We start from the raw sequence: 26,136 nt of genomic DNA, 5'->3' as shown, positions 1-26,136 counted from the left end.
TGTGACTGGATGCCCATATTCCAACTTATTTGTTTTGTTTACTCCAGACACTTCGGCTCTTTTACAAAATGGAATAAGGCAACGACCATTAATCATCCTGAACAACAACCGCCCTAAAAAACAAGGAGTGAAGAAGAAGAAGAAAAAAAAGAAGAGAACCATCTGATCGCACCCTCCTTTCTGTCTCTCACCTCATTCACTGCACATCTTTGAAGACGCACTGTACATATACCGGTAGAAAGGTAAAATATGTGAAAAATCTAAAGAATTCAAGTTTCATTCACATGGCCTCATATATATATTTTTTTTTTTGAAGAACAGCAAATACGTAATACAAAACTGCTAGCATTGCTTTCGCATATTATTGGGGTGGTAGGATGAAAGTACCAGTGGTGGGGTAGTCGCTGGTTTGAAGACAAAAATGACCGGAAAATGTCGTCATAGTCACAGAATACAAAAATCACAGTTCAAAAAGTTTTTTGAGATCGTCATCAGTCAAAATGAAAGACAAGATGGAGAAAATTATGATCTAGGCAAGAAACTAAAACCCCCCTATTTTTCAGGATGCTTTCATACTTAAGCCAAATTCATGAATTGGGCTAGAAAATATCCAATATGAAGTGTGTGTTTATGAGTGTGTGTGTGTGTGTGTGTGTGCATGTGTGTGTTTGTGTGTGCATGTGTGTGCTTATGTGTATGTGATGCAAATACGGAAAAGGGCCCAAGAGCAGCTATGCGCAACAAGCAGGCAGTGCATCATCTCATAATCGGATTTTTCCGAATCGTGGCAAAGTTTCAGAACTCACTGCAAAAATTCACTTCTTTTTTGGCAAAAAACCAAAGTCACTATTCAGTTTTCAAAAGTGAAAAATATGAGCATAATTTTTTGCAAACATTTTCTAATGAAGGACGACATTCATTATTAACTCGATCTGCCAAAATATCAGGTTTCTATTGAAGGGATAATCCACGTTACATCTCTCTCTCTCTCTCTCTCTCTCTCTCTCTCTCTCTCTCTCTCTCTCTCTCTCTCTCTCTCTCTCTCTCTCTCGGCCAATCAGGAGTCGCTTTCGCCTCTTCAGTTCGAAGGGAGTTGCATGGACTCTTGTGATTGGCCAAAAGCATTCTTGAAGGTTTTCAGTCAGGCTGTAGCCTTGGCTCCGTTGAGCCATGTTTGTTGTTGTCCTCCGTCAATGTGGTTTTGTGACAACGAGACTCCTAATGATCGAGGACGTTGGCGTTGATTGAGGTGAGTTAATCTGTAGTGATTGAGAACTCCGTGAATATAGACACGTCAGAAGCATAATTTTATGGTCACACCCAATTTGGTGATTCCTCATAACCAGAGGTGTGCTAGACCGTGAGAGACCTGGCAAATGTTGCTTTCCGAAGGCCTCTGGTGAGGAATTTTATCTGTAAATGGGTGGAACTGATAGTATTGTATAGACAGAATATAGCGCTTCCGATCGTAAGACCAGGCATTCAGACATGAGTGTTGCATCGCCGGTTATGTTTAATTTCAACTTGAAGAGCGATGCTTCAGTGCAGTGTACATGGAATTAAATTGTTGTGAATGGAGTTCATAACCTGTTGGGGTAAATTAATCAGGTCATTTAAATATGAAATGCTTATGCAATGGCACTTTTGCTTCCGAGGCTCTATGGGTTGGTGGTACAGTACCTTGTTGTGACCTCTTGCGTTCAGCCATCTCGCGATTTCTGCTGCAGTTTTCCTGAGAGGAAGACCAGCATTCTAGAGGAAGAGCCATTCTTTTTAAACTGAATGATTAATCAGTCAATATCCTTTGAGCTCCTCAAAACTCCACTTACGTAATGATGGTTGGTCATTATTGTAAACCTCAGTTTTAGAAAGATTTTGGGTGTCGGGAGGAGGGCGAATTGGATATGTCAGAGTTTAAGAACCATTTTACCCTTATCGGAAACTTTGAGATATTTCAACGCAGTGTTTCACGATCTGTTTTTAGATACACCAACTGCGTCGATCTCTCAAAATGTCAAAATCTCTGAGAACACTGGTTCCTTCATACAAGTCACAAGTGTCGTTGCATTGTGGCAGCACTGGTTCTTTCGTAGGAGTAACCCCTAAGTGTTAAAAGGATCTTTGTTCATGCAAGGGAAATAAGAAGGGCAGGCTTCCCAGTCCTTTGGAAAGTTGTCCTGTCCATCCGCTGAAAAGGCCATGAAAGGACAGCGATAACTGGGGAATGGGAGTTAGTGACGCCAGGCATAAAAGCAAGTTTTCATTTGGTCATGTGAATCCTGTAGTGAGCAGATTCATTCACTGTCAAGGTGGTGTCACAAGTTCAAGATGGATACTTGTGAAAAAAAAAAAAAAAAAATAGAGGGTTTTATATTTTATTGGCCAAAAAATTTGTGGAAGTCTGAATGCTGTTGAGTCTGACGTGACTCAGTTGCTGTAGTTTTCAAGCATTATTATTATTATTATTATTATTATTATTATTATTATTATTATTATTATTATTATTATTATTATTATTATTATTATTATTATTATTATTCAGAAATGAAACCTATTCATATGGAACAAGCCCACAGGGGCCATTGACTTGAAATTCAAGCTTCCAAAAAATATGTTTTTCCTTAGGAAGAAGTAAGAGGAGGTAAAGGGGAACACAGAAGGGAGAGATGTCACCGATTAAAAAAGAGAAAAATTAATAAATAGATAAAAATGTATTAAAATGCAAGGAGAGTAGTATTAGGGTAGCAATGCATTGTATCTTCGCCTGAACTTCTGAATAAGTTCCAATTGCACGACATCCTGTTCAAGGCAGTAGTGGAAATGGGTCATTTGGAAACAAGCATACGCCAAGGCAGTGCCCAGGACCCCGGGAGGTGGGAGGGGGAGGAGAAAACGCCTGCAGGGAGTTAAGTAAAAATCTGGATTGTTTTTGAAATTTCTGGCTGCAGTGCTAAGGAACAGCTTCTTTATTTGAATGGCTTTTCGAAATACGTAACTAACTTCTATTGTAATAAGTAGAAATTGACATAACTTGACTCTATACAGCATCTTATGATGCTTATGAATCAGTGCACTCCAATCTTTAGGCATAAGAAAAATTTTGAATGAAATGTTCTTCGGCGGGATATAATGATCGAACATAACAGTCGATACTATATAAATGGAAATGAAATGTACGGAACTTCCACTTCTGTTTCAAGGGGTTTTTCTTGATTCGGGTCTTTCAAATGAAGATATGTGTGTCATTGTGAAAGGAAGGCAATTCAAATGTAGATAGGTATGTGTGTGATTGTGAAAGGAAGGCAATTCAAATGTAGATAGGTATATGTGTGATTGTGAAAGGAAGGCAATTCAAATGTAGATAGGTATGTGTGTGATTGTGAAAGGAAGGCAATTCAAATGTAGAAAGGTATGTGTGTGATTGTGAAAGGAAGGCAATTCAAATGTAGATAGGTATGTGTGTGACTGTGAAAGGAAGGCAATTCAAATGTAGATAGGTATGTGTGTGATTGTGAAAGGAAGGCAATTCAAATGTAGATAGGTATGTGTGTGATTGTGAAAGGAAGGCAATTCAAATGTAGATAGGTATGTGTGTGATTGTGAAAGGAAGGCAATTCAAATGTAGATAGGTATGTGTGTGATTGTGAAAGGAAGGCAATTCAAATGTAGATAGGTATGTGTGTGTGTCATCGTGAAAGGAAGGCAATTTAAATAACGATAGGTATGTGTCATTGTGAAAGGAAGGCCCTGAGACTAAACATCCCTAGAGACTAAGCCGTACGGACGGACGCACACGGAGACCTAATGACAGTGTGGACGTTTTCTGACAATTACCATCACGCATTTCTTTTGATGTTTTGAAGCATTGTTTTAGTTCACACTTAATATTCCATTAGTAATTTTAATTTCAATTCGAACCCGATATGAAGGTCAAAACAGGTTGTGTTATTCCATGAGAGAGAGAGAGAGATGGGAGAAAAGCTCAGTCACTTTTGCTGACGCCGAGGAGCGCCGTAGTAAATTACTATAGGTGTACAGTAATCAGAAATAGTAAACTCAATCATGAAAAGTTGCTCTAAGATTCTAAGTTGCCTAATCTCGCAATTTTTTTTTAAAGATTTCGTCCAGACTTTCAACCAAATGAGCAGTTGATGAGGACAGGACCCATAGCACTTCCTTTCTTACCGATTCCAAGTCGTTCATTCTATTGACTTCCCCAGGAATTTCGACAATTGGTCCGTTTTCTCACTTGACCTGATACAATTACCTTCCTCCGCGATTCACAAGGATGCTCATCGTATGAATTGGCATCATCTATCTCTGTGTCATGCTCGTCTTCCATTCCACCACTACTAACAGATGATGGTAGATAGGTTACTGGTTTTAGGAAAAATGCTGAACTGCCTCATCAATCTTTTGAAGCTAACCAGTCAGCTGAGGATGTTCCTCTCCCTGATACTTGTCATCCTGAACCTCTTCTCACAAAATTTGCATTTCGCTCCAAGGATGTTAAGAAAATTTTGGATGATCTTGATAGCGGGGGCGGGGGGTGAAGACCCTGATAGTGTGTTCCCTTTGTTTTTTTAAAAAGTTTCTAGTGTGTTGTCTCCTAAGTTTAGAAGATTCTGTAGATTTGTATGTCGACATAGTTTCTTTGCGGATGAGCGCAAGATTAGTGATATAGTGCCTGTTCCAAAGAGTGGGATATCTGCTGACTGCCGTAACTACAGGCAGTGGCGTCGTTATGGCGGGGGGTGGGTGGGTGGGCGCCAGACCCTGGCCCCAATGAGATGCTTGGCCGCCCCACTGACACCCCCCGTTGAAATTCCCTTTTTAGCTGAACTTTAACACCTTTGGTGGTCAAAAGCAGAATTATAGTTATAGGTTTTTAACACAAATGACGTGTTCGTTCACGATATTTTGATCCAACTTAATGTTATCAACTTATGTATAAAGTGATTGAAGCTATAGTTACAGTTTTGAGTGAGTGCAATGCAATTTGCTACTGCTGCTTAGACTTAATTTCCAGGGAGAGGAGGCGAAGAAGAGGGAATGCAATAGGTTGAAATTTTGATGTTTTTTTGGAGGGTCATAAGTCTCTTGTGTTATTGATGATATGCACTATTTTGATATATTTACATGACAAGGATATTATACTATAGTGATTTGATACATTTGCATATAGTGAGAGTTGGAAATTAATTGAAAATTAAGCTCTATAATTTCAAATACAGGTTTCCTAATTACTAATGCCATTATTTTCTTCAGTCACATAGATATTTATGTTCGAGAATAGTATATTTTACTAATTACAGAATTGGTACATTAGTTTTGTGTAATTTTCTTTGGCCCCTCAAAAAATACCTTGGCCGCACCTAGGCCGCCCACTGATGGAATGCCAGCTGCGCCACTGACTACAGGCCAATCTATATTCTCCCTGTCCTCTCCAAAGTTGCCGAAAAACTTATTTTTAAGACACTATATAAATATGTTGATTCTAAAGGATTGTTAGCTGATAGTCAATATGCATATAGGAAGCAGCTAGGTACCTGCGATGCCCATTTAGACTTGACACACCATTTACAAGGGAACCTTGATAAGGGTTTTGAGTGAAGAGTAATTCTGATAGATTTTAGTGCCGCTTTCGATTGAGTAAATCATAAGGCACTTATTTATAAACTTCAGAATCTTGGAGTGGGTGGATATGTTTTAGGATTATTTCAAGATTTTCTTACTGGTCATGGGAGGGGTGCGAGTGCGTGGAGTGGAGCTTTCTATTTTGAGTAAATCAACCCTCCCTTTGGATTAGTTTGTTAGTACAGGAAATAGAGGAGTACAAGAAATAGAGGAGTAGGAGGGAGGGGGGGGGGCGAGGAAACCAGGGACTTCCATGGAGGTTAAGGTTGAGGCTCTTCTCCTGCGTGTGATACTAGAGCATGTTCCCTTGCATTCCAGGGCTTGCAAACAGAGTGCCTCCTGTCTTATCGGGTCTCGTTGGTGTCTAGAAAAATAGAACAGGATTCAAAATTTCTGCTGTTAATGAAAGGGGCGAGGCGACAAGTTGGGAGTAGGTGTTCGTCGTGTTAGAGAAGTCTGATGGGGTGAGAAGTTGTAGGAAAAGGGAATTGAGGCGACGTGGACGAGTGGGAACAAGAAGGAAATTTTTCTCATAGAGGCTCCTTCAGTAACCTTCCTTGAAGAAGATTTGAAGTAAAATTGTCAAACTTGGTGGCATATATATATATATATATATATATATATATATATATATATATATATATATATATATATATATATATATATATATATAAATAAATTGGGGTTTTGTTAAGATTGCAGATGGTAGTTTTCTTTTTCTCCTGGAAAGGAATGTAATTAACTTAAGTATCCAATGTTTTTCACATACCATGATTTGTAACTCTGGGCCCGTCATGCAGTCTTCATGCTTGAAACGCTAAAAAGGTATCTTAATCTTTCATGTAAGACTCAGTTAGGTCACTGGTATTTTTTTCTTTTTTGAGATGGGATTGCCGACCAAGGAAGTTGAGCATATGATCCGTGGTTATTTATTCAACTGGGAGATCTGGTTATGTAGTTTTTCGATTGCTCCCGACATGGTAGGTAGTCCTTGGGTCATAAGTGGTAAAATGGATACCTACTGATACATTGCTCATGCTGAAGCTCTGTCTGAGAAACCTGACTGTTAAACTTGAAAGGAAAAGTGTCCTCAGGTGCTGATTGTTACTACTGATAGGGTTTAAGACTAAGTGTGGTTCCAGGCCCCTTTTACTCAAGCTGTTTGAGTAGTCGAATGCATAACGCGATTTCTGAAAATATTCAAAGTGAACTTGCCGTGTTACACAGAAGATATGATTTTAGCATCTAGTTGTATAAAAAACAAATTTTTTTTATAAATGATAGTTATCTGTAGAACACTGAATTGAGTTGAAAGTAATTAAGACATTTTCATTTTCTTTCAGTGAAGGCCTTTCTGGGAAACAGGATTTGATGATGATGGTGATGACGCAAGAAGAAGAATGCTGGCGTCCAACAACAACAGACCCCAAGTAAGGGATCGTAATCTCTGTGCCGATTTACTCCTATAGTAGACACTGTCGTATTTATAACAGATCTCTCTCGCAGTTTCCCGAGTTTTCCCTCCCCCCTTTAATCTCTGTAGATGTTTAAGTCGTGGTGATGGTGTGTGCATATAAAATGACTTAGTAAGGTGACTGATGTATAGTTGAAGAGAAACTCTGATTACCCAGTATTCCTCAGAGGAGCATAATAATTTGTCTAAAAATTAAAGTTGACACAAACAATGTGCGTTTGTTTGGGTACTGACTTCGCAGCTAGTGAGTGACGTCATTTTGGTTAAACTGAAAATGACATCTCTTCATTTGGGCACAATTTTAGACTTGAAAAATCCCAAACTTATTACCTGAAGACGTTAAGTCCTGAAACCTTTTCGGAGGTATTGAGTCACAGCTATACAAATTTTGAGAAAGTTTTCTTTGTGACAGAGAAGCTTTTGTAACAAAGTAGTTCCATTGACAGTTAGATTAAGGGATAAAATTGGTCATCTTGTAAAGTCCCCGCTAAGCGGGTTTTCTGTGGTGGCGACCCGTTTTCTTCGCCTCTTCTAGGCTCGCCACTACTAGGATAACGGGGCACTCCGGGGTCACCACTTTAAGAGGTGCGAAAGAAACGAGCAGGATAAGGTTACTGCTGATTTATTGACATGTTATGTGTTTCTTTTTCTCAGGTATCAATGTATTCAACTTATTGTCCATTTGTGTAACTCAAAGTGTATTTGTTCATTGTATTTATTATCAAATGTTATTGACCTCAGGTCACCCTAGTTCTCATTGTATTCCTCGGCGTGACGTCAGTCCGCCGCTATATAAACCGCCTGTGTCCTCAATAAATCAGTTACGGGCTGCTCTAGGAGCAAGAGCCCGTGCTGGCACAAGGCCAGCTAAATCTGAAACAAACAACAACATCAATAAATCAGCAGTAACCTTATCCTGCTAGTTAATTTCGCACCTATTAAAATCTTGCCCTAAGAATAGCAGGTGTGGTAACATAAGACCAAAACTGTAATATAAACCATTTGTCTTCTATCAAGCCTTGGTTGCAGTTAAGGTCAAAAAGTCTTCCCAAAGGCAGATCAAATGCTCATTGATCTAATGCAAGAAACAGTGGCTTTAGTGCATCCATGATATTACCTTGGCACAGAAAATGACACTAGTATTTTAACAAGCTATCCAAAAATAGGCAACTGAAATAACAGAAGAACCTAATGTCGAATTAATGGCTCATTCCCGCCTTCTACTGACGTCTCCTGAATTCAGGTGTATCGATTTTATTCTACATTCCCTCGTGTTTGTTTGTTTATCACCTTCTACAACTCTCTCTCTCTCTCTCTCTCTCTCTCTCTCTCTCTCTCTCTCTCTCTCTCTCTCTCTCTCTCTCTGCAGGCTGATTTCCCTTTGGAGACCCCTGAGGTTTATCATCTGGTTACTCTGTCCATAAGGGATTTCAGCTGCAAATTTAACGAAAGGAAGTAAAAGCTGTAGGAATTATGATGATAATGAAGTGGGCTGTAGGAAAAGAACGAGTTTTACACCGTATATCCATGTACCATAGGAAATCGTAGGATGTGCGAATCTGAAGGTGAAAGAAAAACTTTTGGATAGTGGAAGGACATGAAGTAATTGGTTGGATGTCCTTTGACAGTATCCCTTGGTGAGTTTTGTCAGAGAGTATTCAAGTAGTCCTTCTTCAGCTGTATCAGTGTCATTTAGCAAGAGTTTTTTATAGTGGCATGTCTTTCACGCTAACTCAGTTCCTTATATTGTGTTGTTTTTCTTTTCTTTCCCTTTTGAGCAAAAATAAATTGATTTGGAAAATTTTCACTTTGTTCTGGATGTTGACCCTTTTCAAATATATAAAGGAAACTAAGAGTTTTACAAACCTTTAGAAAAGATTCTGCACTAATCTAATTTACTTAAAGCTAAATTAGTGAAGCACAGTCAGTGAACTAGTTTCTTAGAGGAATCTAGAACAAGCCTAGTCCAGCCTTAGAGAGAAATTTTTTCCCCCTTTTTTTATGAATCGTCATTGAATAGGGTGTTCCTTTACTTCTTCTAAGACAGGCTTCTCAAAGCAATTACCATGTTATTTTTAAAATTAACTGAAAGAAGGGAGTCAAAGTATGATGGTTTATCAACTCCATCGGGGTCGGTAATCCTCTTCCAAATAGTAAGGATGTCGTCACCATCATCATCATCATCATCATCATCATCATCATCATCATCATTTTATGTCAGTTTTTCCTTTGAAGTTGTCAGATGTTGTCACTTACACGTTACATTTGCTGTTTACTGTCAGAAAGAACCTGCTCCTTTCTAATGTTAGCATATTAACGGTTGGCTGGTGCCTTGGCCGGCTTGGTATGAAAATGTCAGTGATTTCACCAAACTATTCATGGGAGATTGGTGCTCCTAATAGTTTGGCTATTAGCTGATACTGGGGCCTTCAACAACCATAGGTGATACAAGTTTTATCATTGTCACAATATCATTGTCACAATGCATAGGAATGTGATGTTTCACGGACTGTTTAGTTTTCCATCATGTAGGCTTGGTTGGTTAGCATGGATATTCAAGAAGGGTTTAATCAATCGATATTCAGAATGTTTACTTACCACTGTCAAAAAATTCTTGTGTTGGATATCCTTGGTGTAGCCTAATCGTATTATTTGATTTATATTTTATTCTTTACGTCGTGGTGGCGTTTTTCTTTTCATGAGTATGTCGTGTGCAGGTCGAGGAAAAGCAAAGTTTGTCTGTCAATTTGTGCATCGAATGAAAGGGACTTCGCTGATTTCAGTATTCACGTCTGCTGTTATAAAGAACGGACTTTTATCACTTTTAATTTCTGTGATTTAATGTGTGTGTGTGTGTGTGTGTGTGTGTGTGTGTGTGTGTGTGTGTGTAGGCTATGTCATTTTAAAGAAGCCAGGCACTGGCTGCTATACATCCTTTTTACTTGTATCAGTGAATAAAATGTCACTCGCCATACAGCTTTCATGTGGCTTTAATTTTTGGATTTTGAGGAGAGTAACTATCAGCTCAACATTTTCTCATCCGATTCAATAAAGTTCATCACATAATTGTGTATGAGTCTAGTTTTGAGTTAGCTATCCTCAGGTTTGTCGTCACCTTCGACGTTCCTTATCCTGAGTCTTACTTTCATTTTTCTTTTAGCAGTTAACTGCTCCATGCTGCACAGTTTCTTTCAGTCTGGTTTCTTTATCATGTATTTTAACAGACACATCGCCGTCATTAAAAATCACATTAGTTCATGTGGTCACCTTTAAAAAATCATATTAACTCATTTAGGGCTAGAAAACGCACATTAAAATTCTAGTCCCACAGCGCAGGAAACGGCATCATTTGAGTACATGAGATCATTCATTTTCAATGTGTCGTTTACTCATCATTCGTCCGCACATCTGTGAAGGAAAGATAATAACGAGACAATAAAACTAATAATAAGGAATCTGTCACAGTCCTTCTCTAGGTCTTGGAACCTGAATGAGTGCCGGAACTCTTGGTCAGTCTAAAATGATGAAAAAGCTTTCAGTGAGACTAAGACTAGGGGCATTGTTGAATTGCAAAGAATACTAAAGAAAGAATGTTTGTAATAGTCTGTGTTGAGCACTTAGTTGGATACGGTGTCTGCGAGAAACGGAAGTAGGATACTTGACCGATACAATGCTGGGAAGTGTTGGTAAAAAGAAATTGAAAACGCTGGGAGAGTTCTAGACAATTTGGCAGTCATTGGTGTTAGGGGAAGGAACCATAAGTAAGATATAAACCAAGTTTAAATAGGCAGGTGTGGTTAATCGAATTACTGAAATACAGGCAAAACTTAGGTTTATTCTAAAAGTTACTTGTCTTAACCGTTAAAATTTTCTATTCAGTCAATATAGACCTAAAATATACACGTAACCTTACTCAATACTCTTGTCCTTATAGTGGCAGGAATTAAAAGCCTTTTGACTATAGTATAAAGCCAAATATAATAGAATAGATCTTTTATTCCTGTCTAAGTAGTTATACTGTAGTACTAACATTCTGCCTTGCGAAGAATGAGATGGTAGCGTAGGCCTCATAAACAAGAGTATATGAATTAATGTCTCCTACCATGTGAACTTGCATGGTCGGCCACCAGTATCTCTCTCTCTCTCTCTCTCTCTCTCTCTCTCTCTCTCTCTCTCTCTCTCTCTCTCTCTCTCTCTCTCGTGTATGGGACTTAGTGACAGTGTAGTATCGATTTGTTTGTGGTGATCCGTTCTTAATTGCAGTGTGATTATTACGGCTGTAACGTCCAAGATTTTGTAATTAATAAAGAAATGATATGTAAATAACCCTATAATCCAATTCCCATAACTCGAGAATGATCATTTGGTCGTAGTTTGCGAAATGTTTCGTAAAAGCTTCCTTGCACGAATGTATCAAAAGAAGCATAAGCCTAGTGAAGAGGACGAATACAGATTGAGAGTCAACATGTTTTCATAGCATTTTTTCCCATCAAAGTTTTTTTTTTCCACGCTAATTTCATGGACTAAATTTTTGTGTGTTAGAGTAAATGAAAGCCCTCAGCTTTTTCTGTATCGTTTTAGTAAGTCTAAAATTCCCCATAATGTCGAGTAAATTTACAGTATTATTTTCATGAGTTAGCGAGTTGCTTCTCCCACTTCAGATTTAATCATATATCAGATATTACTGTAATGAGCAAATGGAGTTTGGTATAGATACGTCAACTCGTTAGATGTCTTAATGTAAGTTATATTATTACTATGGGATAAAATTGATAAGATCAGTATTTGACAAAGTCATGACCGAAATGAAATCACTTGCTGAGGATTGAATTGATTATGGCTACTAAAACTGGCGTTACAACACCGTCACTGAGGACGTATTTCTTTCTCCAAAAGGTGGTGAAGCTGTCCTGGTCTGTCTCTCTAGCATCGTCATGACCATGTAAATTTTCTAAATCCCTTCTTCGTTGATTCAGTGGTAGTACCAGTGGCTACTTCGTAATTCTATTAGTACCAGTGGCTACTTCGTAACTCTGACTTATTCCGTTAAGTTTGATTAGTGGTACCTAAAGTTCCAACTAATTTGCATGTATCTATTTTTGAACTTACTTTGTAAATCAAAGTTTATCTTAGGCCTACGTGTAGTTAGTTACCTTTGCTATAGGCTATTGCTGTTTGGGAGGGGGGGGGGGTTGTAGTTCATAACCGCCATGCTCTCGTAATTTTATTCTAGGCCTACGTGTAGATAGTTACCTTTGCTATATTGCTGTAGAGGAGGTTGTAGTTTATAATCGTCACTCTCTCGTAATTAAGCCTATGTCAGGAAGTATATATAATAAACCCTGTAAGACGCAAGATGCCGATTGACCCTTGAATAGTTTTGGGAAGTCTTTTCATGCCCCTCAAGTTACTGTTCAGCAAAACCATTGAGCAAATTAATCACAAAGCACTATGACCCTTGAATAGTTTTGGAAAGTCTTTTCATGCCTCTTAAGTTACTGTTCAGCAAAACCTTTGAGCTAATTAATAACATAGTACGTACTAAGTTATATTTGCCGCTTAATGTCCTTGTATTTTGTTCAGACAACTCGAAGTGAGGCAAAAAATTTATTAGGATTTTTGGAGAATTTAACTATACAGCATTTGAGTAACTGTAATTATCTTCCAGACTGATTACTACTAAAAGGAACCTTCTCAGGTTACTGAGGAGCATATGGATGAAAACTGACCCCTCCTTATCTCCGGACAGACGTTGAGGAGATCCAACGGGCCGCCTTCACTTTCATACTCGAGGACCACCTGGTCATTTCGGGCCCCTGGTACTAAGGGGTTTACTACAAACAAGGAACCTCCTCAGGTGACTGAGGAGCATATGGATGAAAACTGACCCCTACTTATCTCCGGACAGACGTTGAGGAGATCCGACGGGCCGCCCTCACTTTCATACTCGAGGACCACCTGGGTCATTTCGGCCCCCTGGTACTAAGGCGGCCCCCTGGTACTAAGGGGCTTACTACAAACAAGGAACCTTCTCAGGTGACTGAGGAGCATATGGATGAAAACTGACCCCTACTTATCTCCGGACAGACGTTGAGGAGATCCGACGGGCCGTCCTCACACTCATATTCGAGGACCACCTTGTCATTTCGGCCCCGTGGTACTAAGGGGCTCACTATATTCGAGGACCACCTTGTCATTTCGGCCCCGTGGTACTAAGGGGCTCGGCCCCGTGGTACTAAGGGGCTCACTACGAACCGCAGTATGTCGAAAAAATATACTGCATATATAACCAGCTGGCAACAATGGTTATACAGTGTACGAATACATACTATACGAGTAAAGCAGGTTTAAAAATCCGGCTGTTTGGATGTTTTATATTTGGATGTTTATTTGGATTTTATATATAAAAACAATTACTATTGTAAAACTGATTTTACTTGTTAAATTATTCCTTCCATTGTAAGACGTAAATGGAAACACTGAAGAACATTTTATATATTTTATTAGAAGCAGCTTTTCATAAATTTTACAAACTAAATTTTACAGTTTAGAATCTGAAATCACCTCCCGGCCGACTGCCGCCCCATAGTAAAAAAAAAAAAAAAAAAAAAAAAATGATAATTTTAAAATTTGAGGCGTCCAGAAATTTTTTTTAAACAGCCCTGGATTACCGGCTTAATATTCTATACAACTGCTGTTCCGACGATCTTCCCTTGCTCTCGAGCTGAACAGTATAAGGCTGCTCTTATCTCTCGAGTCCTCTCGCTTGCTGTTGCGACGATGATCATCTCTTGCTCTCGAGTCCTCTCTCTTGCTCTCTGCTCTGAGTTCCTCTCAGGCTGTCTCTCTCTCTCAACTGCAAAACAGGAAGAGATATATTAGTTACCTGTACAAAATTCATAAGCTGAAATTGATATAACCTGTACAAAATTCATAAGCTTTCTAACAAACTGATTTACAACTACAAAATTTATAAACTGGCATGTTACCCATCTATATCTTAGGCAACAGCAAATTGTTTAATTTTGTTTCATTGAATAAGCATATTTTTGTAACGGGAAATGACAAAATTAAATGCAAACAATGTCAAGCAGTATTACTTCATAGCCCTTTGTAACAAATGTCACATTTTTTAAAGATTAGGATATGAAAAAAAAAAACATTTTCTCTTGTGTATTCAGCCTCGATCTCTCGTTAGAAACACATCTGAAGACTTTCTTTGTCAAGCCTCCAAAGTGCACCAATAAAATCGAGATTTTATACACAACAAAAGAGCCCCGTAGGGAGGAGTGCCGTCAGTGCACCTCATGCGGTGCACTTACTTAAGGTCCTTTGCAGCGTCCCTTCGGCCCCTATACCACAGTTCATAAAATCTCTCCCATGTTCCTCCCTCAGTCCTCTCCTAATTGATTCATAATGCAACTGCGAGGTTTTCCCCCTGTTACAACTTTGTAACTTCTTACTTTCAATTTTCCTTTCAGCGCTGAATGATCTCTCAGGTCACAGCGTTTGACCTTTGGCCTAAATTGTATATTCTATGCTACAAGGAAAGAGGGTCTTATTTCTTTATCCTATTCTACAAGGAAAGAGGGTCTTATTTCTTTATCCTATTCTACAAGGAAAGAGGGTCTTATTTCTTTATCCTATTCTACAAGGAAAGAGGGTCTTATTTCTTTATCCTATTCTACAAGGAAAGAGGGTCTTATTTCTTTATCCTATTCTACAAGGAAAGAGGGTCTTATTTCTTTATCCTATTCTACAAGGAAAGAGGGCCTTATTTCTTTATCCTATTCTACAAGGAAAGAGGGTCTTATTTCTTTATCCTATTCTACAAGGAAAGAGGGCCTTATTTCTTTATCCTATTCTACAAGGAAAGAGGGCCTTATTTCTTTATCCTATTCTACAAGGAAAGAGGGTCTTATTTCTTTATCCTATTCTACAAGGAAAGAGGGTCTTATTTCTTTATCCTATTCTACAAGGAAAGAGGGTCTTATTTCTTTATCCTGTTCTACAAGGAAAGAGGGTCTTATTTCTTTATCCTATTCTACAAGGAAAGAGGGTCTTATTTCTTTATCCTATTCTACAAGGAAAGAGGGTCTTATTCCTTTATCCTGTTCTACAAGGAAAGAGGGTCTTATTTCTTTATCCTGTTCTACAAGGAAAGAGGGTCTTATTTCTTTATCCTGTTCTACAAGGAAAGAGGGTCTTATTTCTTTATCCTGTTCTACAAGGAAAGAGGGTCTTATTTCTTTATCCTGTTCTACAAGGAAAGAGGGTCTTATTTCTTTATCCTATTCTACAAGGAAAGAGGGTCTTATTTCTTTATCCCATTCTTTAAAATAAGTAATTTTTCTTCTTGACCTTACTTTTCTCAAATCATTATTTTAAATGACATATTGGAAAGATTTCTTCTTGACCTTACTTTTCTCAAATCATTATTTTAAATGACATGTTGGAAAGATAAGTTTACACAATGGTACTGTAAGTAATAGTAATTTGTCTCAAAACTAAATCATCTCTGAAATGTATTTAAAGTTCAAGCTATACTTACAAATCTCACTAAAATTACCTCACGTACTGGCAAACACACAATGCCTCCTGCAGTACATAAGGGCTGTTGCAAGTAAAAGTGCTAAGCTATAAGTGACTAAACACCGTTTCAAAAGAGAGAGATCAGCAAGAGCCAGATCGCTAATAAGCATTAGTAGAATTTTTAATATCTTTGCAAAAGCCACTTGAATTCACTAGTTTGGGACAAACACTATATCATGCTTCCCTGACAGAGTAAGAGGTGTATAGAGGGAACGGATATGAACAAGCGCATTTTGGAGTCAATTTGCACTTGAAAAATCTTTAGCTTTAGTAACCGTAAATGTTGAAAACATTGAATATTTCTACAATTTTTGAAGGCCATGGCTATATCTTCAAGCTACCAAATCTTCATCAGTTTGATAACACGGATGAATAGCCACGTCCATCTATAAATTGTCGATATATTCGGTGTATTTCATCAATTTAATCAACATAAGCCTACGTTGAACTGTTCCGTCATTACTAACTCCCCCTTCCCACCCTCCTCTTATGCAAAAACTTCACGGAGAGAGATTTAGAGCAGACTTACTCTTATGCAACCACATGAAGTTCACTGACAAGACAAATACCTTACCATTCAGATCACTGATTTTAGTGCTAACATAAACGTCTCACTTAAAAACAGGAGAGAGAGAGAGAGAGAGAGAGAGAGAGAGAGAGAGAGAGAGAGAGATCCATATAATTCGTATACAAGTAGCACACTAGCCATACTATAAACGGTACAACCGAAAATCTGGAACAATCAGGGGAGTGAGTAGGCCTACCACCAACATTACCACCAAGAAGGGTCACCCCAGGTGCGATTTAATGACGACCAAAGCAGATCGGACCTCTGCTTTGCAATGTCAAATGCTCCGGTAAAAATCTCTTAAAATTCCAAAGGCTCCTGGAAGAGCTCTTGGGACTGAAAAGCACCGTAAGTAGGTATGTGTATAGCCAAAAAGAGAGCTACTGACCCAGTCTGAGAAAGGGACTTTCTCGCTAAACAATGACCAATTGTCAAGAGTTACATAGAATAGACCAAGCACTGGTAGTCTATGCAAACAAAAGATTGGGGATTCAAGTGAACGCTGCTAACGCCTTTGCCTTATGAAAACTGGAAGAAGAGTTATTCAAATTTGCAACAGTAACATAACAGTCTGGTGAAAGAAGTTGTGGTTTCATTAAGCTAGAGGCTTGACCAGCTTCATCTATTTACCAGATGGGGAGAAGGCAGTCAAGAGTCACCGTATAATTAAGCTTAATATGTAGAGCGATTTCATATATGCTGGACAGCCATGATACAGAATAGCGCCCCTTGCAAATACGCAGACAGAAAAAAGGAGGCCGAGACTTTTCGGTAAGCGACGTAATAAGTTAACCCTACTACCTAGCACTTGCGTGTTAATAAGATCTTGGTCTAGTCAGTGGACTGATTCAAGACCCTTGAGGAAAACTATATTCCATATTCAATAAATCACAAATTGATATATAAAAAACTTCAGCCAGACTAATGCTTCATTTCAACATCCTTGCAAAGTGGATGAGGAAGGAAGGAGCATCTCCATGCAGTGTCTAATGAGTGTCTAATGAACACCAACATATACTTGACTCAACGCTAACAGCAGGAAATTAAAGTACTGAATTTGGTCAAGATTAAGAAAAGTATCTTCACAACTTTTGATATTCAAGGCCGTTTTTACAGTTACAAGCTAATCAAACCCTAACACTTCCCCTTTGTATCCAGTCAGACACTGCAATGGTATTACCAGCAAAATACTGCAGAGAGAGAGAGAGAGAGAGAGAGAGAGAGAGAGAGAGAGAGAGAGAGAGAGAGAGAGAGAGAGAGACACGAGTCCATAAACAAGCAGAAGGGCAAATACAGCAATGCTGCAGAAAGTCCTCAGAAGGAACGATGAATCTTTCCCCCAAACGTTCAGCCATAGAAACATCTGATTTTATGCCCATAGAATATTGACACTTTCACGAATGATACTGAAAGCAAGATGATGCAAGTATGACTGAAAAATAGTGTGATTATTGCAGAGAATAAGGCTTTATAAGAGACAGCCTCACTAAGTGAACAGACCATTTGAATGAATAACAGACGAGAAGTGCAATCCAAATGAAAACACTCGCTATGTATACTGCCCCGTACATACACGACTGACTTGGTATTCAGGCCAAGGAAAGCTGTGGCAGAAAGTTAAGTGAAAATTGTGCTTCCAATGAAGGACTAAACATGGCCCAGTGACAAACACCCTATATATACAGTATATATAGAGAGAATGTGCATTCTCTAGCAAGCTTAGGAAAATTGCAGAACTGATTAGAAGGATCTGGGTATTAACAAAGTAACTTTGAAGAGAGTTAAATGACCCCCCTGTTCTCACAGGTTTTAATTCCCAACCTCACCCTCCCCACCCCGCCCCCTGGGCAGCAGCGTGGCCCCTCCAAATGTGCAGGGTTGAATCAGACTTTATCCTAGAAATGCTTTGTACTAATTTTGTTTGAAGCAGTGCCAAATGTGAAAAGTTTACATTTTACAAGTTCACCTGAGATCCAAAGCCTTTCAGAAAATTATGCACTAGAACAGATAAAGACACACACAGGAACCACGGGAGGACTGATATCAATATCAATGCCTCCAAAAATAAACCCAGACAAGGAAGTCACATCAAAACTTGGAAAGGGCCGTCGTGGCTGAAGACGACACCGACGACTTCGACCAGTTGATAGGAAGAGGAGGAGACAACTCATGACTTTCAGCCCTAAGGGGGAAAGCAGCTGGCAAAAATATGAGTGTAGCCAATACGCCCATACTGGAAGATCGAATTTCATAATCGATTTGGGACGATCATTATAAGACAAAGGAAGGAGGCGGCAATAAAGAAAGAATGACGGAGTCAACAGCCGTCAATTTGCAGACTCCAGGAAACTGGAGTCATACAGGTGAGTTGACGCTTAGCACAAACTAAATCATTCATTTCCTCATTATTATTGTTTTATGAGAGAGGAGGGAGGGGAATCAGGAACATCCCAAAACTGTCTATGCTACAAATCGGTTGCACCAGATTTCACCAGTGTACTCTACTTTCACCTCTCCCCAAATGGAGGTAACTAATTACCTCGTCGAGGCCCTTCGGGACAGGTCGAGGTCTGATCGCGGGTGGTGGTAAGTCCGCTGGAACGACCAGAAAGAGAGAGAGAGAGAGAGAGAGAGAGAGAGAGAGAGAGAGAGAGAGAGAGAGAGAGAGAGAAGAAACACCAAAGTTTTCTATTGATGTCAAAAAAAAACCGTTTACTGAGAGAGAGAGAGAGAGAGAGAGAGAGAGAGAGAGAGAGAGAGAGAGAGAGAGAGAGAGAGAGAGAGAACACCAAAAGCAGTTTTCTGTGATACCAAAAACCGTTTTCCGAGAGAGAGAGAGAGAGAGAGAGAGAGAGAGAGAGAGAGAGAGAGAGAGAGAGAGAGAGAGAGAACACCAAAGCAGTTTTCTGTGATACCAAAACCGTTTTCTGAGAGAGAGAGAGAGAGAGAGAGAGAGAGAGAGAGAGAGAGAGAGAGAGAGAGAGAGAGAGAGAGAAAACCAAAGCCGTTTTCTATTGATATCAAAAACCGTTTACACAGAGAGAGAGAGAGAGAGAGAGAGAGAGAGAGAGAGAGAGAGAGAGAGAGAGAGAGAGAGAGAGAGAGAGAGAGAGAGCACCAAAGCAGTTTTCTGTGATACCAAAAACCGTTTTCTGAGAGAGAGAGAGAGAGAGAGAGAGAGAGAGAGAGAGAGAGAGAGAGAAAACCAAAACCGTTTTCTATTGATACCAAAAACCGTTTACAGAGAGAGAGAGAGAGAGAGAGAGAGAGAGAGAGAGAGAGAGAGAGAGAGAGAGAGAGAGAGAGAGAGCACCAAAGCAGTTTTCTGTGATACCAAAAACCGTTTTCTGAGAGAGAGAGAGAGAGAGAGAGAGAGAGAGAGAGAGAGAGAGAGAGAGAGAGAGAGAGAGAGAGAGAATTGTCCCTTTAAAGCAAGTGTGGCAAACAGCAATGCACCTTGAAAGTATCACTTCAGCGGCACAAAAAGTAAAATAACCTTTTAAAAATTGCCCTCCCAACCGAAACATGCTACCAATTTCCTAAAGCTGTGGCCCTAAGATTAATCAATAATCTACCCAAGGAACTAAGGCCATGTCAATACTTAAAATATTAAAACTAAAAGCTTAACTAACGCCTATCCACTAAGTTAGAAACTTCGAGGAAAAAGGGGGCGTGACCTCAAATTTATAAGCGCTAAATCGCCTACCCGAGAACGCTTTGTACTGATTTTGTTTGGAATTAATCCAGTGGTTCCCAAGTAGTGGAAAATGTGAACAATTTACGTTTTACATACGTACACGTACATACATACACTGATAAATTCACTTGATAAAAAAAAAGAGCCTTAAAGAAAATTCTGAACAGATTAACTTTCTCTCTCTCTCTCTCTCTCTCTCTCTCTCTCTCTCTCTCTCTCTCTCTCTCTCTCTCTCTCTCTCTCTCTCTCTCTGAACCACGAGGGGTAACATTATTCCCTCCAAGAATAAAACCAGATATGGAAGAAACTCCTGTCGAGAGTCGTCGCCGTAGCTGAAGACTTCGACCAGATACATGGAATAAAGGCTTTTTCAGAAAGCACACCAGGCAACGGGGAAGAAAACTAATGCTACTTTGAACTCCAGTTAGGGGTTGAAATTAAAGCGCAAAAGTATATTACAACAGTGGCCCATACTACAAGATCGAATTTCATATGGATCTGAGACCATATATACGTCACAAGGAAGCAATAATGAAAGTTAAAAGGTAGTCGTAAATTTACAGAATCCAGAAACTTGGAACACAAAATTGACGCTTGGTACGAACTAAATCATTTTCTTTATTAGTATATCAAAAAGGAAGGAAAGGAATGGAGGTTACCTCGTCGAGGCCCTCAGGGACAGAAGTCGAATCACGCCTTCTGTTAGCGAGAGAGAGAGAGAGAGAGAGAGAGAGAGAGAGAGAGAGAGAGAGAGAGAGAGAGAGAGAGAGAGAGAGAGAGAGAGAGAGAACGTTTAACTATCAACCAGGGTTCTAGAAGGAACTTTGGCTTCAGTTACTAAAAACATCCCAGTTTTGAAAGATTGCCTTTCAGAATTTTATATTTGTAACTACATATACAAAAGTCTATTTCCAAACCTTTCCTATAAAAGATCCAATCTCCACCATGTACAGAATCTACATGCAAAAAGTTCCTTCTACCTACATTTATAAACAATACTGCTCATGAAAAGTAAGTAGACCTGCAAAACGAAATTGTGGTCTATGCATCAAATTTTATGAACAAAGTCTTTCGAGATGTTTACCTATATTAAAAAAATTTAATCTACCTCTCTCCCCTAAAATTAAACTTCCAAACTTTGACCCAGTGTGGAAAAAACACGTCTGTTTTCGACGGAAATGCTGATTAAACCTTCCCCCCGATAAAAGTTGTTAGCAGAAAACAAGTAAAACTTGCCCCCTCTCTCTCTCTCTCTCTCTCTCTCTCTCTCTCTCTCTCTCTCTCTCTCTCTCTCTCTCTCTCCGCACGCACAAGTGTGAATATCAACGCTGCACATTACAAATATTTAAAACATTTCCTCAGAATCTTCTAGAGAGAGAGAGAGAGAGAGAGAGAGAGAGAGAGAGAGAGAGAGAGAGAGAGAGAGAGAGGGGGTTAAAATACTAGGGTTGCTGACTGCTCTCACGTATCTGATCATTTCAACCGAAAAAAAAAAAAAGTTTTGCGACCAGTAGACCTAAAATTCTGGGGTTGGAAGTAGGGCTAAAATACATACCAAATAACATTGCCTGTAGAGAAACTAACTACAGTACTAGAAGTAGGGCTAAAATACAAACCAAATAACATTGCCTGTAGAGAAACTAACTACAGTACTACAGAGTACTAATCGCTGTACAGTAGGTCAACAAGACGACTCACCAAGCGCTGTTTGATAGAAGTTTGTTCACTATCTTATTCATAACTTCATCTCATTCCTAACAAAGACGCGAATTTCCCCACAGAGTTCATTCAGCCACAATGACAATCGTACAAGTTCAATCAAATTTCCGTTTCAGTCATCTAAGACCTCACCTCTTCCGCCACTCAGGGTCTAACTACCATGGGTTACAATGATGCCCGATTGCCTCCAGCTGAGCTAATCAATTCGAAACGAGCGAATAGAAGGGAAAGGAATCATGACAACGGCTCATTTCCCATACTAAAACTCTTTAAAGAGAGCGTTGCGCATGTTATGCCTATGTGATGCCTGTTTCAAATAGTAGATATACTATTTGGCAGTTCATCACGATGAATACTGAAAACCAAGTATCAAAACACGAAAAGTGTTTGACAACCATTCTATCCATACCAGACAGTATATATAATTCTGGCGACGCCTCCATATGGAACAAACACATGAAGGTTTTGCGGAAACTGCCATTTTACCACACCATATGAGACACAGTCGTAATGATTCAACAAGAATGCAATCTGATAGAGAGGCCACCGGTTGAATACATAGCAACCAGTCAATGGAAGAGAGAGGCCATCAAAATCATTCATTAGTCCTTAGAACAACCCATCAGAAGCATTTCTCTCATCTCTAAACTATCATGGAAATTACTGGAAGGTTTAGACGTACACATCCAAAAATATCTTGCAAGTTATAATTTACAACACCTATTGGCACTGGTGCAAGAAAAAGGCAGTCTGAAAGTCGCTGGGGCATGCAAGCTAACAATTCTGTATGGAGAGAGAGAGAGAGAGAGAGAGAGAGAGAGAGAGAGAGAGAGAGAGAGAGAGAGAGAGAGAGAGAGAGTAGCGTACTGCGATATCACAATCAGATAAGGCTGCTAATTACAGGACACCACTAAGCACCTTTAAAACGTGTTAATACCCTCACCTAGACGCATACGAGACCAACTTATCCTTTTCCTCAGCCTCATAACAGCCTAATTAACGAAAACCCAATAATCGCCAATAAAAAGTTGAAACCAAGCTTATAATTGTAATTTATAACAGCTGTCATCATCACAATGGTAGTCTAAAGAAACCTCTAGATCATTCCCAGACTGAGGTTTAGGCCTACGGCTCGTCAAAAAGTATGCTCTTCAGTGATAAGTGAAGATATTTGGAAAGGCTGGTCAGGACAGCCTCAAGGTGCCAAGACTGCGTACGATAATTCATGAAAATCATTCCTGTTCTCAGAGTTTAACTCATTTGTTGTCAGCAACGACGCCAACCTTTTATAGGTAATACCATAAAATTCCACCCAATTTTTGAGTAATCTTGTGAATCAACAGACAGATAAACGAACCAAACAAAGGAAAAAAAAAAAAAATCTCCTCGACAGAAGCAATGAAGACATCCAAGTGTAAACAGATCAGTTACAGTTATGTCTCTCTTGTGTACTTGCAAAATGTACCGTCAAAAGTGACGAGCACTGGACAGTGTCCCAAAATGCAAAGAAAGTGTTTTATAATCCCTACAAAATTCCTACCTATTTTTCCCAAAGCAGAAGAATAAAAGACTTCTCAATATGTAAATAAAGAAACTGTCAAAAACAGCCACAGGAACACTTACTTCGAGCAAATTTCTTGACAGGATGCCTTCAACGATAGTATGACTGATGGCTTCATTACCCTAAAAAAAAATGAATTAAGAATGTGAATACCACATACAAATACACAAACAATAGCAAAATATAATACACACAATGAGACTGGATTATTGAAATTTCAAACAATCAGACATTTAAGAAAAAATTATTGCAAAAGAAATATAAAATAAGGGTCTTCAAGCGAGGGCTGTACCAACCTAAAAATAAAAAAAAAATAAAAAACTAATTCAAAATTTTAAGTAAAATGAAAACTCTCACCTCACCAAACACAAACCTTACAAAAAGTACTAAACAGTAAATACACACACAATGCTCTTAGATTATGAACGATCTAAAACAAAATGAAAGCAAATTTCATAATAGAATGACATGAAAAATTATGTATATAATAGCTTAAATCCCATCTTTAGGCAAGCAAGCTTCTTCTTACCTCTTAATAAAACGGGAATAGGCCTATTCCCTACAAGAAGACATGGTGACAGCTAGACAGACATGGCCTTTAGTCCGCTCCGTTTTCCTCCACGGATTTTTCTGACAACTGTAAAAAAGAAAAAAACATTTGAAAAAAAATGGGGGCGAGAGAACAAAGGCATATTTCCTGAATAATATGGTCTAATAAGTAAGCACATTTAATGTCTACAACATGCTCCCACGTCATTTTAGACACTAGCTGATCATGTTACTGCCGGTCATACAATTGCAACATCAGACATATATCATATTTTTACTTAACCAGCTATTTCTGGTAAACACTGCTTTCAGTATATTTCATTTGGTTTCACTATTAGTGAATCATTTCACTCTACACCACAAAATAAGTGCCATTTGGAACTTCGGTAAGAGATGAGGGATCAATGTATTATATATGCGAAAACCTTTTAACACTACAGATCGTGAATCTCTCACCAAGGGAATTGTGACGCCAAAACAATCATGAACGAATATATACCCCCCCCCCCCCAACAAACCATGATTTCAGTGTATCGAGGAATTATTCTTCCAGGGCCCTTCTGTTGATTACTCCAGCAGTATGCAAACTATCTTTTTCAGAGTGCCGTTTACCCAAATAAAAAAAAAAATTGTTTGAAGACCTGTGTATATTATTTATATTATTATTAAAAGTGTTGAAGTGGTTGGACAGCAAGATAAAGGAACCAGAAAATAAAGATAAAATGCAAGGCTCTAAATATGGGTCTAGAAAGCAAGAACAGGGGTAAAGTACAAGGACAATTATGCTAAAACTGACTTACACCGAAAATATAAATGAATAGAGAATAGTTCATATGAAATTGTAACTGCATGTCATTTATACAAGAAACGAATATGGCCACTCATATGGGATTTTAAAAAGTCCAAGCATTGAATTATTGCGCCAATTAGACCTATGTTTCCGACTCCAGGAAAAAATTAAGATTATCAAACCAGCTCTTTCAATATTAAGGTTTTAGTCCGTCCCTCATTGAATCGAACGACCCTTCAGAAACGTCCGTTTTTGTTATTAAAGTTTGCAGTTTGTTTGGATATAGGCCTACTTATGAGCCATCTGGGAAGTTCATTGCCCTGAATGCATTTACCCTCGGCACATTCGATGTGAAACAGCATTAGCTTCAATACCGCCACTCCTTAACCGTCAGCTTAAGCCTATAGCTGTTGCGTCATATCACGGTTTAATCGTCGTTTTACTGCTGTTTAATTGGTTTATTCCTCGACGATCGGAAGTGTCTGAAGATCTTGGAACTTCCTGAGACGCCACGACTCGTTTTGGGAAGAGGAGACCCGCCACCTCTCGTTTTGGGAAGAGGAGACACGCCACGACACGACTCGTTTTGGGAAGAGGAGACCCGCCACCCCTCAGCCCCCTACCGGTTATTATACCGACGAAGCTCTCCGCCCTCCACCGGCAAAGAAGGCTACAGGAAACCAGTCAACACCACCTGAATCCTCATGCCTCCTCCTCCACTCATCTGACGGCTGAAACACTCACTAAATTTAACACTCGATCCTTTCAACCCTCACCTTCCACTTGCCTTTCAAGTCTATGGCACATACGAATATCTACCGCTGCCGCAGTTTCGAGCGATACCATCTGAAGGCTAACTAAACACCAAAGAAAAACTCTATAAGGTCATTCATTATCTGCACTTACCCAGTAGAGCTACCTGTTGTGGACCCTCATTTTGCAACTCCCCTGCATCGTTGACGCCCGGAGATAGGGAACCAAGCTCCTAGATTCTTGCTACCTTCAAATGAACAGGCCTAGTTTCGGGCAACGGAAGGCTTAAAATGCCAACCATCACTGACGTTCACTGCACAGGGAATGGCAAAGACAAACCCATCAAACCAGCAACTGCCCTTGTTCCTCGAAAACCGACTTACTAGCAGTAAGAAACACGGCCCCAAACAACCAGACAACCCTTAGTAGAAGCAGCACCTGGTTAAGTTGGTTAGGTGGCGACAAACACCCACACACCCCACCCCTCTGTTCATCCTTACAGAATCCATTACCCCACCCTTTTTACTTCAACCTTTTACCTCAAGCCTCCTAATTATATTCCAATCACATGGATTTGACAACTGAATTTGCGTACTTGTGCCCACCAAACGAGTGTGATATCACCCAAATCCATATTGCCACACGCAACCAGTAATCAGTTCGATAAATTCAGCCATTGCATAATGCAATTCCTGAGTGTTCTTTTTTTTTGGGGGGGGGGATTTATTTTGAATGACGAACTTTATTATTTTCGTTAAGTTTTTACGTTACAAATGTTTAACTGTTCATTATCAAA

General features: G+C 39.2%; 2 long non-coding RNA genes across 2 annotated transcripts; one reads left to right on the top strand and one right to left on the bottom strand.

Annotated features, from left to right (window-relative positions):
- The first annotated feature begins 1,014 nt into the window (after positions 1–1,014).
- Positions 1,015–13,280, top strand: LOC136847976 (uncharacterized). Its single transcript, XR_010855888.1, has 3 exons — positions 1,015–1,249; positions 6,981–7,067; positions 12,780–13,280. It is a non-coding gene; the product is annotated as an uncharacterized lncRNA (long non-coding RNA).
- Positions 13,281–13,596: 316 nt separating this feature from the next.
- LOC136848163 (uncharacterized) lies at positions 13,597–25,673 on the bottom strand. Its single transcript, XR_010855957.1, has 4 exons — positions 25,494–25,673; positions 23,778–23,885; positions 23,311–23,370; positions 13,597–13,967 (listed from the first exon to the last, which is right to left on the bottom strand). It is a non-coding gene; the product is annotated as an uncharacterized lncRNA (long non-coding RNA).
- Positions 25,674–26,136: the final 463 nt, after the last annotated feature.

Source organism: Macrobrachium rosenbergii, chromosome 18 (genome assembly GCF_040412425.1).
Source record: "Macrobrachium rosenbergii isolate ZJJX-2024 chromosome 18, ASM4041242v1, whole genome shotgun sequence".
Taxonomy (NCBI): domain Eukaryota; kingdom Metazoa; phylum Arthropoda; class Malacostraca; order Decapoda; family Palaemonidae; genus Macrobrachium; species Macrobrachium rosenbergii.
This window is presented reverse-complemented; position numbering and strand designations above follow the sequence as displayed.